This window comes from Nicotiana sylvestris, chromosome 1 (genome assembly GCF_000393655.2).
Source record: "Nicotiana sylvestris chromosome 1, ASM39365v2, whole genome shotgun sequence".
Classification (NCBI taxonomy): Eukaryota; Viridiplantae; Streptophyta; class Magnoliopsida; order Solanales; family Solanaceae; genus Nicotiana; species Nicotiana sylvestris.
The window spans coordinates 148934680-148949134 of NC_091057.1; the positions used below are offsets into that span (position 1 = coordinate 148934680).

The window sequence follows — 14455 nt, forward strand, 5'->3', positions numbered from 1 at the left end:
TATATGTTAGCAAATAATTATCAAAATTGGCTTTGAGGCGTGAAAATCGACTGTCTTTAAAGAGTTATCGCCTGTATACTAATTTAGGGAAAATACAAAACGATTCTCTTCAGGATACAACAAAGCCTGCAATAACACTTGTGATTTTCTATACCATTTCGTTGGAATTCTTGTGTATTTATAGGCAACCAACAGACCTTTTCAGAAAAGATGTCTTGTTTCACAAACAGACACGACTATTTATTCGAATTTTGAATTTAAAATTCGAATAAATTTGATTTTTCTGTTAAAAAATAATTAACTTTAGGATCTCGTGCCTGTTGAGTCAATTTCGTGTCTATTGAGTCAGTCTCGTGCCTATTGAGTCAATCTCGTGCCTGTTGAGTCAATTTCGTGCATGTTGAGTCAGTCTCGTACCTATTGAGTCAATCTCGTGCCTGTTGAGTCAATCTCGTGCCTGTTATGTGCTATTTCATAATGATCAGTTCCGAGGCTAACAGGCACGGTACGAGTAAGGTCGGTCCCGGGGTGTTTCACATAACAGGCACGGAACTTCTTTCTTCCGATGTGGGAAGAATTCCACTTCCAACTTGCCAATAATAAACTATCTTACAATCCCCCACTAGTTTATTATTTCACTTCATAACACTTGTGAATAATTGAAAGTATCTTTTACAGATTTGAACTTTCCTTTAGTGTAAGTATATTAAAGTTTTGACGAAGTTAATGGTATCTTAAGATTTGAACCACAAATCCTTGTGCCAAAACCGAAAATACCACACACACAGCGTTATCTAGTAGCTTAGAAAATCCAGTATTCGCTTTAGCACGTTTACGGCCATGTGCTCATCCTGAATTCATGAATATTTACAAGATCAACCCTTTAAATCTTGCTAGAAGCGGCACCACTTCAATATTCATATAGGTGGAATTAGTTACTATGTCCCTGTTACTCCAGACATTAATAATTCCATTAAGATTAATCAACCTCTTCATGTAACAGTATGCACTTTGGAGTTTGTCTTTATGCCCCTGTTATAACAAGCATTTAACAACTCCTTAACTCCTCATATAACAGTAAGTAGTACAATAGAATTAGGGCTCCTAAAGAGGAGATCAGTGCTTAAACAATACAAGTAACTTGTTATTACCCATTGAACTTATATTGTTAGAGTGTATACTAACTCAAAGTGGGGTTCCTATTCCTTGTATTTAATTTAAGGGTCTCAGCCCCATCCCTCCACAAGTTTGTTGTACTACATCTCTACCTAATGGCTTCGTAAGTGGATCAGCCAAATTCTTATTTGATCTCACATATATTATAGCTATAGCTCCATTTGTAATTAATTCTCTTATATAAGCATGTCTCAAGCTTATATGTCTCGATTTCCCATTATATATTTTATTGTGAGCAACACACATTGTAGTCTCACTATCACAGAATATGGAAATGGCTGGCATAGGTTGTGGCCACAACTTTATATCAAGTAACATATTCCTCAGCCATTCTGCTTCTTTTCCAGCAGCTGCTAATGCAATAAATTCAGATTCCATAGTAGAATGGGAAATACATGTTTGTTTCTTGGATGCCCAACTAATGGCTCCACCGCCTAGAGTAAATATCCATCCTGATGTGGATTTATTATCATTAACACTTGTAATCCAACTTGCATCAGAATATCCCTCTAATACATTAGGAAAACCATTATAGCAAATGCCTAAGTGCTTTGTATATTTTAAATATCCAAGTACTCTACTTATTGCTTTCCAATGATCATTACCTGGATTACTGGTAAACCTTGAAAGTTTACAAACAACAAATGCAATGTCGGGTCTAGTGCAATGCATTGCATACATCATACTACCTATCGCACTTGCATACTCCAACTGTGTTACTGCTCTTCCAGTATTTGCAGTTAGCTTAACACTAGAATCATAAGGAGTATTATACCCCTTTATTCCTAAATGACTGAATTTAGTAAGGATTTTATCTATATAATGTGCTTGTGACAAAGTCACTTGCTTGTTATCTCTTTTGACCTTGATTCCCAAAATAGTATCAACTTCATTTAAATCCTTCATTTTAAAAACTGAGGTTAGATACTTCTTGGTCTCGGTAATTCCTTGTAGATTCGTACCAAAAATCAGCATGTCATCGACATATAAACAAATTATTACTCCATATTCTTTTGTAAATTTAGAGTAAATGCACTTGTCTGCATTATTATGTACGAATCCGGTTGATAGTATTACACTATCAAATCTTTCATGCCACTGTTTAGGCGCTTGTTTAAGACCATAAAGAGACTTTATCAATTTACAAACTTTCTTCTCGTTTCCCGGAAGAACAAAACCTTCAGGTTGTTGCATATATATTTCTTCACTAAGGTTCCCATTTAAAAAGGCTGTTTTAACATCCATTTGATGTACGTAAAGATCATAGATAGAGGCCAAGGATAAAAGGACTCTAATGGATGTTATTCTTGCAACAGGAGCATATGTATCAAAATAGTCTATGCCTTCCTTTTGAGTGAAACCTTTTGCAACTAATCTTGCTTTGAAGGTTTGGACAGAACCATCTGTATTGTACTTTCTCCTAAAGACCCACTTACAACCTATAGGTTTTGATCCAAGAGGAAGATCAACCAAAACCCAAGTGTTGTTGGATATAATTGAGTCCATTTCATCATTAATGGCCTCTTTCCAAAAAGCAGCGTCTCTAGAAGACATTGCTTCTTGAAACGTCTTTGGGTCTTCTTCAACATTTAATACAATTGGAATTTGATTACAAACGTTTGTCCTATCTCCTTCAACAAGAAATACTATAGATTGTGAAGAAATAAAATCAGAACCAAGATGTTTTTCCTTTCTTATTCTTTGGCTTTTCCTTGGTTCTATCTGCATATCATCACTTCTTTCCTTAGTTTTAATAATTTCAGGAAGCGACAATTTATTAGCATCAATACGTTTTCCATTTATTTCAGTCATTTCATCAACATTGTCATTTATAAATCTATTTTCAATAAATTCAACATGTATAGATTCTATAATGACATTAGATTCTAGATCTAGCAGTCTATAAGCTTTGGAGTGTTGTGCATATCCTACAAAAACACTTTTAATTCCTCTAGGACCCAATTTTGTTCTTTGATGGTCAGGTACTCTATAATAGGATATACACCCCCACACTTTAAAATAATTTAAATTTGGTTTTCTACCATTCCAAAGCTCATAAGGCGAAATATGCATACTTTTTGAAGGTACTCTATTTAAAATATAACATGCAGTTAGTAGTGCTTCACCCCATAAATTATGTGGCAGATGTGCATTAAGTAACATAACATTAACCATATCCACCAAAGTTCTATTTTTTCTTTCCGCTAACCCATTTTGTTGAGGAGTATAAGGGGCACTCATTTGATGTATTAGGCCATGCTCTTCACAGAACTTATTAAATTCGTTAGGAAAATATTCTCCGCCTCTATCACTTCGAATAATTTTAATTTTCCTACTCCTTTGATTTTCCACAACAGACTTGTATTCTTTAAACTTTTGAAAAGCTTCGTCCTTAGTTCTAAGTAGGTAAACATATGTAAATCTAGAGAAGTCGTCTATAAAAGTAATAAAATATCTTTTGCCTCCTCTAGTTAATTCTCCATTTAATTCACACAAGTCTGAATGTATTAAATCTAATAGTTCTGTGGATCTTTCAACTTTACGAAATGGTTTCTTAGTCATCTTTGCTTGTATGCAAATTTCACATTTTATATGTTGAGTTTTACATGAGATATAACCATTTTTGGACATATAATTCAAGGAGCCAAAATTTAAATGTCCTAGTCTAGCATGCCATAAAAAAGAATCAGACTCAACGATGTAAGCAGAAACATAATTTATTTCATTAATACTCAATTTGAACATGTCGTTATAGTTATAGCATTTTCCAACCAAAACTCCATTCTTAGACACTATTACATGATCAGACTCAATAACTATCTTGAAGCCTTTCTTTGACAGCAAAGCAGCGGACATTAAGTTTTTCTTCATATCAGGAACATGATACACATTCAGTAACGTCAACTTCTGGCCAGATGTGAAGTTAATCTCAATACTTCCTTTTCCAGCAACATCTGCCGCAACATGGTTTCCCATCAAGACTTGTTCAGAATCCTGCACTTCTGCATATGTCTTGAACATCTTCTTGTCATAACAGACATGAATAGTAGCACCCGAATCTAGCCACCAGTCTTGAGTATTTGTAGCAGCGGTAGCCACATTCAACTCTGTGACCATACCAATTTGCATTGCGGAAACCATGGCAACCAGTCCTTGGGCAGAATTTTCCACTATGTTTGTCTTTTCAGAATTTCCAGATTTTTTAATCTTTCCAGACTTTTCGGTATTGCCTGCATTGAAATTTATTCCTGCCTTTATATATCTGCAGTCCCGAATCATATGGCCTTTCTTTCCACAATGATGACAACTAAAGTTCTTTCTCTTTTTAAAAGAAGACTTTTTGGAAACTTTCAGGTGTTTGTTTCCACTTCCTGAATCATTCTGACTGACAAAATTGACTGCGAAACTCGAAGGCTGACTAATAGCATCACGAGCACGAGTCTCACTTTCAATTTGAATATGAGTACGAAATTGTTCCACTGTCATTTTATCCATAAAATGTAGGATTTTCTTTCTATAGTCATTCCAAGAGGAAGGCAATTTCGAAATAATTGCACCTATTTGAAGTGCATCAGGAATTTTAACTTCAAGATCACTTAGTTTTGATACTAAGATTTGCAGTTCATGAATTTGATCCATTATAGGCCTAGTATCAAATATTTTAAATTCAAAGTACTGCAGAGCCAGGAATTTGTCAATACCTCGTTTTTCATTCTGGTATGCAGTTTGTAGAGCAGTCCAAATCTCTCTTGGCGACTTCAGATTGCAGTAAAGATCATAGAGTCGATCTGTCAAAGTATTCAGAATATGGCCGCGACACAACAGTTCATCATGTTCTCGTTTCTTCCTTTCTTCCTTGACTACGTCAGAATCTTCTGTTGTGGGCTCAGGCATCGGAGGCAAGGCAGAATCAAGAACATAGTAGATATTGAGAGCGGACAACAAGAATATCATCTTGTCTCTCCAACGGGTAAAGTTCGTTCCATCAAAGCGATCAAGTTTGATGAACTCCTTCGGATTCTCAACAACAGACATCAATTTCTCCATAGCAGAATAACTCTTTAAGATTGTTAGAAAATAATAATCAAAATTGGCTTTGAGACGTGAAAATCGACTGTCTTTAAAGAGTTATCGTCTGTATACTAATTTAGGGAAAATACAAAACGATTCTCTTCAGGATACAACAAAGCCTGCAATAACACTTGTGATTTTCTATACCATTTCGTTGGAATTCTTGTGTATTGATAGGCAACCAACAAACCCTTTCAGAAAAGATGTCTTGTTTCACAAACAGACACGACTATTTAAAATTCGAATAAATTTGATTTTTCTGTTAAAAAATAATTAACTTTAGGATCTCGTGCCTGTTGAGTCAATTTCATGCCTGTTGAGTCAGTCTCGTGCCTGTTGAGTCAATCTCGTGCCTGTTATGTGCTATTTCATAATGATCAGTTCCGAGGCTAACAAGCACGGTACGAGTAAGGTCGGTCCCGGGGTGTTTCACATAACAGGCACGGAACTTCTTTCTTCCGATGTGGGAAGAATCCCACTTCCAACTTGCCAATAATAAACTATCTTACATTATATTCTGCTTTAGCTTCATTTCAGTAGTTTATTGTTAATATTTACTTTGGTGACTTGTTTTAAAACCTGAAGTGTCTTGACTTTAATTGATCTGTGATTCAAATATTTATCAGGGTATGCATTAGTATAATTTTGGCCGCCTAGGATATGTCATTAAGCTAAGAAATTAGTTCTCACTTAAACACTTAGTATGCTCATTTTATTTCACAAGAACGTAGTCCAAGTACAAATTGAGTAGTTTGGTCAAAAACTCTAACAAACTTTAGTTGCATGAACATTTCTAGTTGGCTTTAACTCAGTAGATCCTTGTCATGATGACCAATCGAGCGTAATAAAATTTATTTACAAGAAGTGATCTTTCTTAATAATTGGCTCCAGTGTTGTTCTTATTTTCTTAAACTTGTGGAGTTGTTTTTTATTAAATTCTTTAAATATCACCTCCCGATACCAAGTTATTTTCTTTTTTTAAACACAAACTTGTTTACTTATAACATTTTAACGATTTCCCTAGATAATTGAGGATTCCCTATGTCCTTTTAATCAGTTGGACTTGAGAGATTATTTGTAGCATTTTAACCTTAACGCTTAACACTTAGCCTTAATTAATTAATTTAAGTCCGATTAACCATTTAATATGGATATTAAAGGGTGCCTTAAAAACCTTCCCTTTAGATTAATTGAACCCTTATCTAGAATGTTTAGGTTAAGTAGACTATTGACAGAGTTATACTTTATTAAATTATTTTAACCAATTTATGTGTCCTAATTCACCTCATAAATAATTAGGTGACGATTCTATTAATTTAATTAAACTCGAATTTGTTTATATGTTGTACCTTACTTTAACCAGTTTAAAATAGGGTATAACAATTCTCACACAGGAACATCATAGAACCTTTACATGAGTTTAAAATTCTCTAAATGAGCGAGACATAATTAGACAAATATCAAAAGAGAAATGCCACCATTAAAAAAAGGTGTGAGATTTACCGGGGAAAAAATATAACAGAAATTAACTCATTTGGCGTAAAATACTAACTTAAATCACCACATGCTACCCAACAAATTTAGAAATCGTCCAAAATGATACAACAATGTCAATGAAATTAGCCCTTATAAGAATATGTGCAAAGAATGAATTTTGAGGTTTGATGATAGAATGATTTGATGAGGAAGCAAAAAGATTGTAAAAATATCATGTGATTTTTCATGCGGCGCAATAATTATTTTATACCAACTTAGATACCGGACACTGCTATTAGCATAACAATTAGCACACCATAGGTTAGTCTAACCAACTTCTCTCATAATAAAATTGACCGATTAATAAATAAAGAAGAATAATGATTTTTTATCGGGCCTAAAAGTTTCCTTTTTAGGTTAGTTGGACTCTCGTTTTATTTCATTTATTATTTTATCACATCAACACGTATAAATTTCACGCGTTTTACATTGGATAGTGTATGAATGAAAACTTCACTTGATGTATTTGACCTAGACAACTGTAATAAAGCCTATGGCGGTTGTGGCGTGTCGCGATGACTTCAAAAGATCGAGGCCAAGGTTGAAGGACAAAGCGGTGCCGAGGTCGAACTGACTTGGCATGTGACGAGGACGAGCTTCCATTCTGGACATAAAATGGCGACCGGTCTTAGAATTTAGATTCCATGGGGAATATTTTACAGATATTTTCTTTTGCGGTACTATCTAGGGTTTTGTGGCCCATGTGCCCATATAAATGTAAAAATGACGTGTAGTAGTCACTAATTAAGGGTGTCTTTAATTTTTATCCACTAATTATAATGTTCAGCAAAAATAGCCACCACTAATAGAAAAAAGACAATTTTACCCTTTCTTCCTCTCTTTCGCGTTGCATTTTCATCTGGAATACCCAAGGTGATTTCATGGTCGGCCTCCTCCATGCTTGGTCAACAACATCAATCCCTCAATCTCTTATCTGTGCACATCAATCCCTCAATCCCTTGTCTCTCTCTCTCTCCAAAAGAAAATGTCGGAACCCTTCTTCATTTCACACACTGTTGCTGCTTCTCTCAAGCACAAACTTCAACTTTTAAAACCCAGAAACTTTATAATAAACTCATGGATGAATTGCAGTTCAGTTCGACTCACAACTACTGCCACTGCCACTAAGTGTAGTGGAAAAATGAATAGATGGTCCCTTTATGGCATGAATGCTCTTGTAACTGGTGGCACTCGAGGCATTGGGTACTTTTTCATTTGTTAGTTCATGATTTATGTTCTGTTTCAAAATATTTATAGTGTTCAGTCCATCTATCATTAAAAGCAACTATTATGCATATTGTTTTCATCCTACAAGTCAAGAAAATGGGAAACAAAGGACATACGTTATAAAGTAATCCTTGTAGAATTAAGAACAGGTGTACTGTAAGTGCAAGACCAAGATAAGGACTGTTTGTCCTTAACATTTAAACATGTAATTAAAAGTTAAGGACTTTTAGTCCTTAACTTTTGAACAAGAAATTAAAACTTAAGGATTGTCTGTCCTTAACTTTTGAACCAAAAATTAAAACTTAAGGACTGTATGTCCTTAACTTTTAAACCAGAAATTAAAAGCTAAGGACTGTTTGTCCTTTAACATTTTAACATGTAATTAAAGTTAAGGACTGTCAGTCCTTAACATTTAAACATGGAATTAAAAGTTAAGGACTGCCAGTCCTTAACTTTTGAACAAGAAATTAAATGCTAAGGATTGTCTGTCCTTTAATATTTAAACATGGAATTAATAGTTAAGGACTGCTAGTCCTTAACATTTAAACATGTATTTAAAAGTTAAGGATTGTCAGTCCTTAACATTTGAACCAGAAATTAAAACATACAATTTGAAACTCAAGCTACAGGACTTTGTATACAGAAGAACAACAACAAAGTGAAGGACATTTTGTCCTTAAGTTTTTTTATTCAATTTGCAAAATGAGGCCAGTAGAATCAAAGTTAAGGACATAGTGTTCTTATTTTATTTTATTTTTTTGAATTCAATTTCTAAAATGAAGACACTATGCCCGGAATACAGAATTATCATAGGAGGCGATGTCTATAACTTTATCAATCCTCAGTTGATCGTCGTTGTGGTAACTGCTGCTGCTGCTCGTTTCTTCTCTTTGTGTAACTGCTGCTTGTGTTGATAGCGTAGGTATAAGTTATACCAGAAGGGTATTATCGTCCAGTCAGGTATAAGTTTTTTAAAGGAGTGGCTAAAGTCTAAATACATTGAAACAGTGGCTTTAAAATAAAAGCCACTGCTTTTAGTGGCTATTTGTGCCGTTCGCCCCATATAAATAGGAAAAAATGTAGATAAGATAGGGCATTGGACCTTTTGTCAAATATTTCATCAACATTCTCTATACAAGATTTTCACTTTATTGAATAGAAATAAAGTTTCACTTTACGCCTCCCTTCTTTTATTCCCCTCTCGCGATCCAAGAAGGATTGGAATATACGATTGTTCGTCATCATCCATCATTATCAAAAAGACATCTAGAGAATTCATCCTTGTCGGGTTATCCTTGTCTCTTCTACTGTTTGAAAGTTATTTATTGTTATCCTTTATATTTTCAAGTCATTATTGCTCACTTATTATTCCTAGTTGTCTTCTTTAATGCTATCCATTAACTAGTCACTATAAGATACCAAATATGTTATCGGACATTAATATTGACTATAATTACCCTACTTATCAACAAATTCAATTGTATAAACCAAAATCTATTTTTTGGGTCATACAGATTGTAACAAAGACTCTAATACACACATTCTAGTCAACATTTATCACGCAAAATGGAGGTGCCAAGATTAAATCTTCCATCGAGTTCAAGAGGCTATATGGATGCATTTTTTTTTGCACCGGCTATGGATGTATTTGGTTAGCAGAAAATAGCATCAACTTGGGAGGGAGTCAGTATCTGGTATTTCTTTAATATGTCGTTGGTTAAAACTTAAAAAATGAGTTTTTAAAGATGAGATGAAAAATGAGGCTTTGAAGATTTTGTTTGAACATGCACTTTATTTGAAAAGAAATTGAAGTTTCATGAGTAGAAAACTTGGAAAACTAATCTAAAACACTTTTTAAAACTTGAAAAATTCAAGTTAAAAAACTTCCCAAAAACTGATTATTTTTATAGCCAAATAATATTTTCAAATTTTTTGAAAAAAAGTAAAAAAAAAACTTATGACCAACGGGAGGAATTCCCCATCTTCCCCCCCCCCCCCGAATAAAATAACTTACTTGTAGCTATTTAACAAAAAACTATATATTTCTTAATGACATGAATAATAAAGATTTCATTCCATCGTTAAATTTGTGTTTAATTCATACTTTTATGAGGTAATACCCTCAAACCCGCCTAAACTATACGATCTTTGTCAGTTTCATACTTAAACTATCGAGTGTCCCTGAAAACCCCATGAACTATATCCCCTTTCATAATAACTCCCCCCTCCTCCCACCACCCCTCCCTCCGTCGCTTATGTAGCATATTATGTGAAATCAGTTGCGCATGAATGGTGAAAATCAACATGAAAAGGGCCCACCTGACAGCTTGAATAACGGCTAATTAGTCCATTTATTTAAAAAACTTATATTTTATCCATTTTTCTTTATATTACACCATCTTCTCCATTTCTTCGCCCTTTTTATCTCTTTCTTCATCTTAATCCATTTGAAATTCTCTCCTTGTTTATTGAATTTATTTTTTATCTTTCTCATTTTATCCATCCTTCATTGTTACCCAAATTAATTTGAAAGAAGACCACCCATTGTAGAAGAGTCATGAGGTTTAATGTGTTTTGGGGTTGTGGGCAGTCTGCTTCTTTGAGAACATCAATGACAAATGCTAACCAGGAAGATATTTTTTTGGATGCAAGTACTATGGGGTAATCATCTTTCAAATCATCATATTTTATGTGATATAATATGGCTAAATATTGCTTTTATTTATAATGGTTTGGTTAAAATTTTCAAGCTAAGGATCGTGTGGCTTGTGAATTTTTCTAGTGGTATGATCCGGAATTTCCTGGCCAATCGAAGGTCATAATTCTTGGCTTACAAAAGGATAAAATGGAACTTGAGGCTGAACTGACGAAGAAGAAAAATTTGAAGATTGTGACGACCCGGTAAGTTGTCTCATGAGTTACCACTCAGTTTCCCCCATTTTTGCTTGTTATTGCTTTGTCTAATGGTTCTATATATGGTCGGGTTTATTGGTTCGAGTTTGGAAAGGATTTGATAAGGTTTGAGACACTTAGTCTCTTTTGAGAAGCTTACGTTAAAAAAAAAAGGTCAACCGGATGTTGACTTATGTGTCAGAGGCCTCGGATGTGAGTTCTGATGGTTCACTTAGCTTCGGGAGGTGATTTGAGACTTAGGAGCGTGATCGGAATGAGTTTTGGAGGCCCAGAGTAGATTTAGGCTTGAATTGGCGAAATTGAATTTTTGGCGATTTTCGGTTGGTAGGTGAGATTTTGATATAGGGGTCGGAATGGAATTCCGAGAGTTGCAGTAGTTCCGTTGTGTTATTTGAGATGTGTGTACAAAATTTCAAGTCATTCAGATGTGGTTTGGTGATTTTTTTTATCAAAAGTGTAATTCAGAAGATTTTGGAATTCTTAGGCTTGAATCCGATGCGAATTTGGTGTTTTGATATTGTTTTGAGCTTTCCGAAGGTTGGAACAAGTTTGAATGAGGTTATAGGATATGTTGGTATGTTTGGTTGGGGTCCCGGGGGCCTCTGGTGAGTTTCGGGTGGTCAATCGGACCATTCCATGAAGTTTAGAATTGCAGAAAATTGCAGGTCAGTGTTGTAGAGAAATGACCTTCGCGTTCGCGAAGGGTCAATTAAGGAAGCTGGGATTTAAGCTTCACGTTCGCGAAGGGCTGGGCATTTGTGCATCACGTTCGCGGGGTGTTGTCGTGTTCGCGTAGAAGAAAATGGGCAACTGAGCTTCCAGGGAATCTATTCATCGCGTTCGCGAGAGGAGGAACGCGATCTAGAAGGTTGGTCTGAGTGAAGCATTGCGTTCGCGATGGGAAGGTCGCGATCGCGAAAGAGGAATTTTGGCCAAGGTTATTTTGTGCTTCGCGAACGCGAGGCTTTGACCGCGTTCGCGAAGAAGAATTTCAGGCCTGGACAGAAGATTTAAATAATCGTCTTGTCCGCGATTTTGGAGTTTATTTCTGTCACACCTCCTTTTTACACCACCGGAAGCGGTATAGGGGAGTTTTTCTAATTTAAGTGACAAAATCGAAACCGGATTATTTATATTTATTCAGAGTCGCCACTTGAGATACTTTATGGTGTCCCAAGTCACCGGTTTAAAATCCCGAATCGAGGAAGTTGACTCTATTTTACAGTCCGCGAACACAGAAATCCGGATAAGAAATTCTGTTAATCCGAGAGAAAGTGTTAGGCATTCCCGGGTTTCGTGGTTTTAACACGGTCGCTCAACTATTATTAATTGGCCTAATTATCTGATTAATTACGTGTTTTAGACATATTGTGCATTTTCAACTTTTTAGTCGCTTTTAGTTATTTTTTAGGAAAATTCAATATTATTTAAAACATGTCTTAAACCACGCTACATGAAATGCACCCGTGGTTTGCAACACGCTTTACTTAACATTGTTGAAGATTGAAAATTGGGTCACATGAAATGTACACCCGGATTTTAGCCATTAATAAAAAAAAATCACAACTACGTCACGGGAACCGTGCCCGTAGTTATGATGAATTATTTAAATAACGCGTCCAAAGCAACTACAAAGATTCAATTTTCAATAGCAACATTTGCGAGGGCCATGGGTGATTTAATTTATTTATGGCACACCTCAAACTTTTTTCTATAAGTGTTAGTTCCTGAATCTAATCTTATAAGGGCCATGGATTATAAATTTTGCTTGGCATGGCACGCCTCAATTTATTGGTAAAGGACTATACTTAATTAAAAAGGCCTAAAGATGTTCGGATCTCTTCTAAATTAAGGTTCAATTCACCTTTACTAGTTAGAAAACCAGGTGTATTTAATTACTTAAAAGAATCCTGGGACAACGGTAGGCCCAAAATGCACACGGAAATGGCAGAAGTAAATGGGGACAAAGGGGATTGGGCTTGAAAATATTTCAGCTTATTAGTTCAATTTGTCTATTTACTAATCTCGACCCCAAAATTACATATAGCTCCGAACCTTCTGTCTCTCTATTGTCAATTCTCAATAACAAAAGTGACTCATTCTTTAAGAGGTTATATTGGATCTAAATACATGGAAATATTTTATTTTATTTTTACTTTCTTTAACATTGAATTTATATTGAATAAAGACAATAAATAATGAAAAGAACATTAGACTGGCTATAACATACTTCCAACGAAAACAAACAAAAAAAAAATGAAATAAACACATAGAAATAAGAAAACACGTAAGAAGAATAGAACAATGAAGAAGAAGAAGTACTGGACCTTTTTATAACTCTTCAAATTATCAAAGATCTTCTAACGGGCTTACAACAAGAACACAACGATGAAGTTAAAACGAACGGACCCGTCACCGCAGTCCACAAACGGAACATCGCGACCTTGCCGCGACCTCGACGGAAAGCTTTACTATTTCGACCGGGTTTGGATGGTGGTTGGGCATTGAAATTTTAGGCTGAAACAAGGTGACGTTTTGGTAGTGAAAACTAGAGCTTTTAGTGGCTGTTTGGACTGATTTCACTGCTGGTTTTTTCAGCTGGAGGGGTCGCGTAACTGCTCTTTTTTGGACTTAGTTTTCGCCGGTTTCCGTCGAAACTCGCCGGCGATGAAGGTGGGAGGATCGTCGGCTAGTCTAGGTGATGAAGGAGGTTCATTTTTTTTGTAAAATGCAAAGTAGATATAGCCCAGAAAGAAGAAGAATTAACCTTCTTTGTCTCAAAACACAACCACGCAAGAGCACTATTGTAACGAAGATAGAAACAGAGATCCCTCGTTTTCGTTTTACATAGATCCAACTCCCTCTCTTTCTATTCTCTGTTTTTCGTTTTCTTCTCTGTCCTCTTCCCCCAGATCCCTCGTTCTCTTTTTTTTCGTTTTTCTGTTTCCAATCCCCTTTTTCCTGTATTCTTTTGCTCTCAATCTCAGCCTCTTTCTCTTTTGCAGACCTCCCCCCTTTTGTTATGTGTATTGTATATTTATATATAAAAGAAGGAAATTGCCTTCCTCTATTCTTGGGAACGAAGAAAAGAAACGGAATCCTATCAAAACGTGTGGACCCCTCCCTCACACTCTCTCTCCTCTATTCTGTTTTTTTTTCCAGCCCCCAGCTCCTTCTCGTTTTTTTTTTGTCCCCCCTTCTGTGTGTGCATGTGTTTTTGTTTCATATAGATAATAAGGAATCTTTGCCAAGTGGCATTTTTACATTGGTTCTTTATTTTTCATTTCTTTTCTTTTATTCTAAAGATGAATAAAAAATAGCTTTATAAAGATACTAGTATATTTAAGATAATAAATTTTTGTAGAGAATACATATAATTACTATATTAATGAAATTTAAATACTACTCAATATATACTAAAATATAAAATATTTTTTGAACTTTTCTTCTTATTTTTTGGAAAATAAAATGTCAAGACTATTTTTTGTATTTGTTTTCAAAAACAAAACTGACTAGACAAAATATCAACTAG

At 35.1% G+C, this 14455-nt stretch overlaps 1 long non-coding RNA gene across 1 annotated transcript; it reads right to left on the reverse strand.

Annotated features, from left to right (window-relative positions):
- Positions 1-7519: 7519 nt before the first annotated feature.
- LOC138887458 (uncharacterized) lies at positions 7520-14041 on the reverse strand. Its single transcript, XR_011405961.1, has 2 exons — positions 13251-14041; positions 7520-8020 (listed from the first exon to the last, which is right to left on the reverse strand). It is a non-coding gene; the product is annotated as an uncharacterized lncRNA (long non-coding RNA).
- Between the last annotated feature and the right edge of the window lie 414 nt (positions 14042-14455).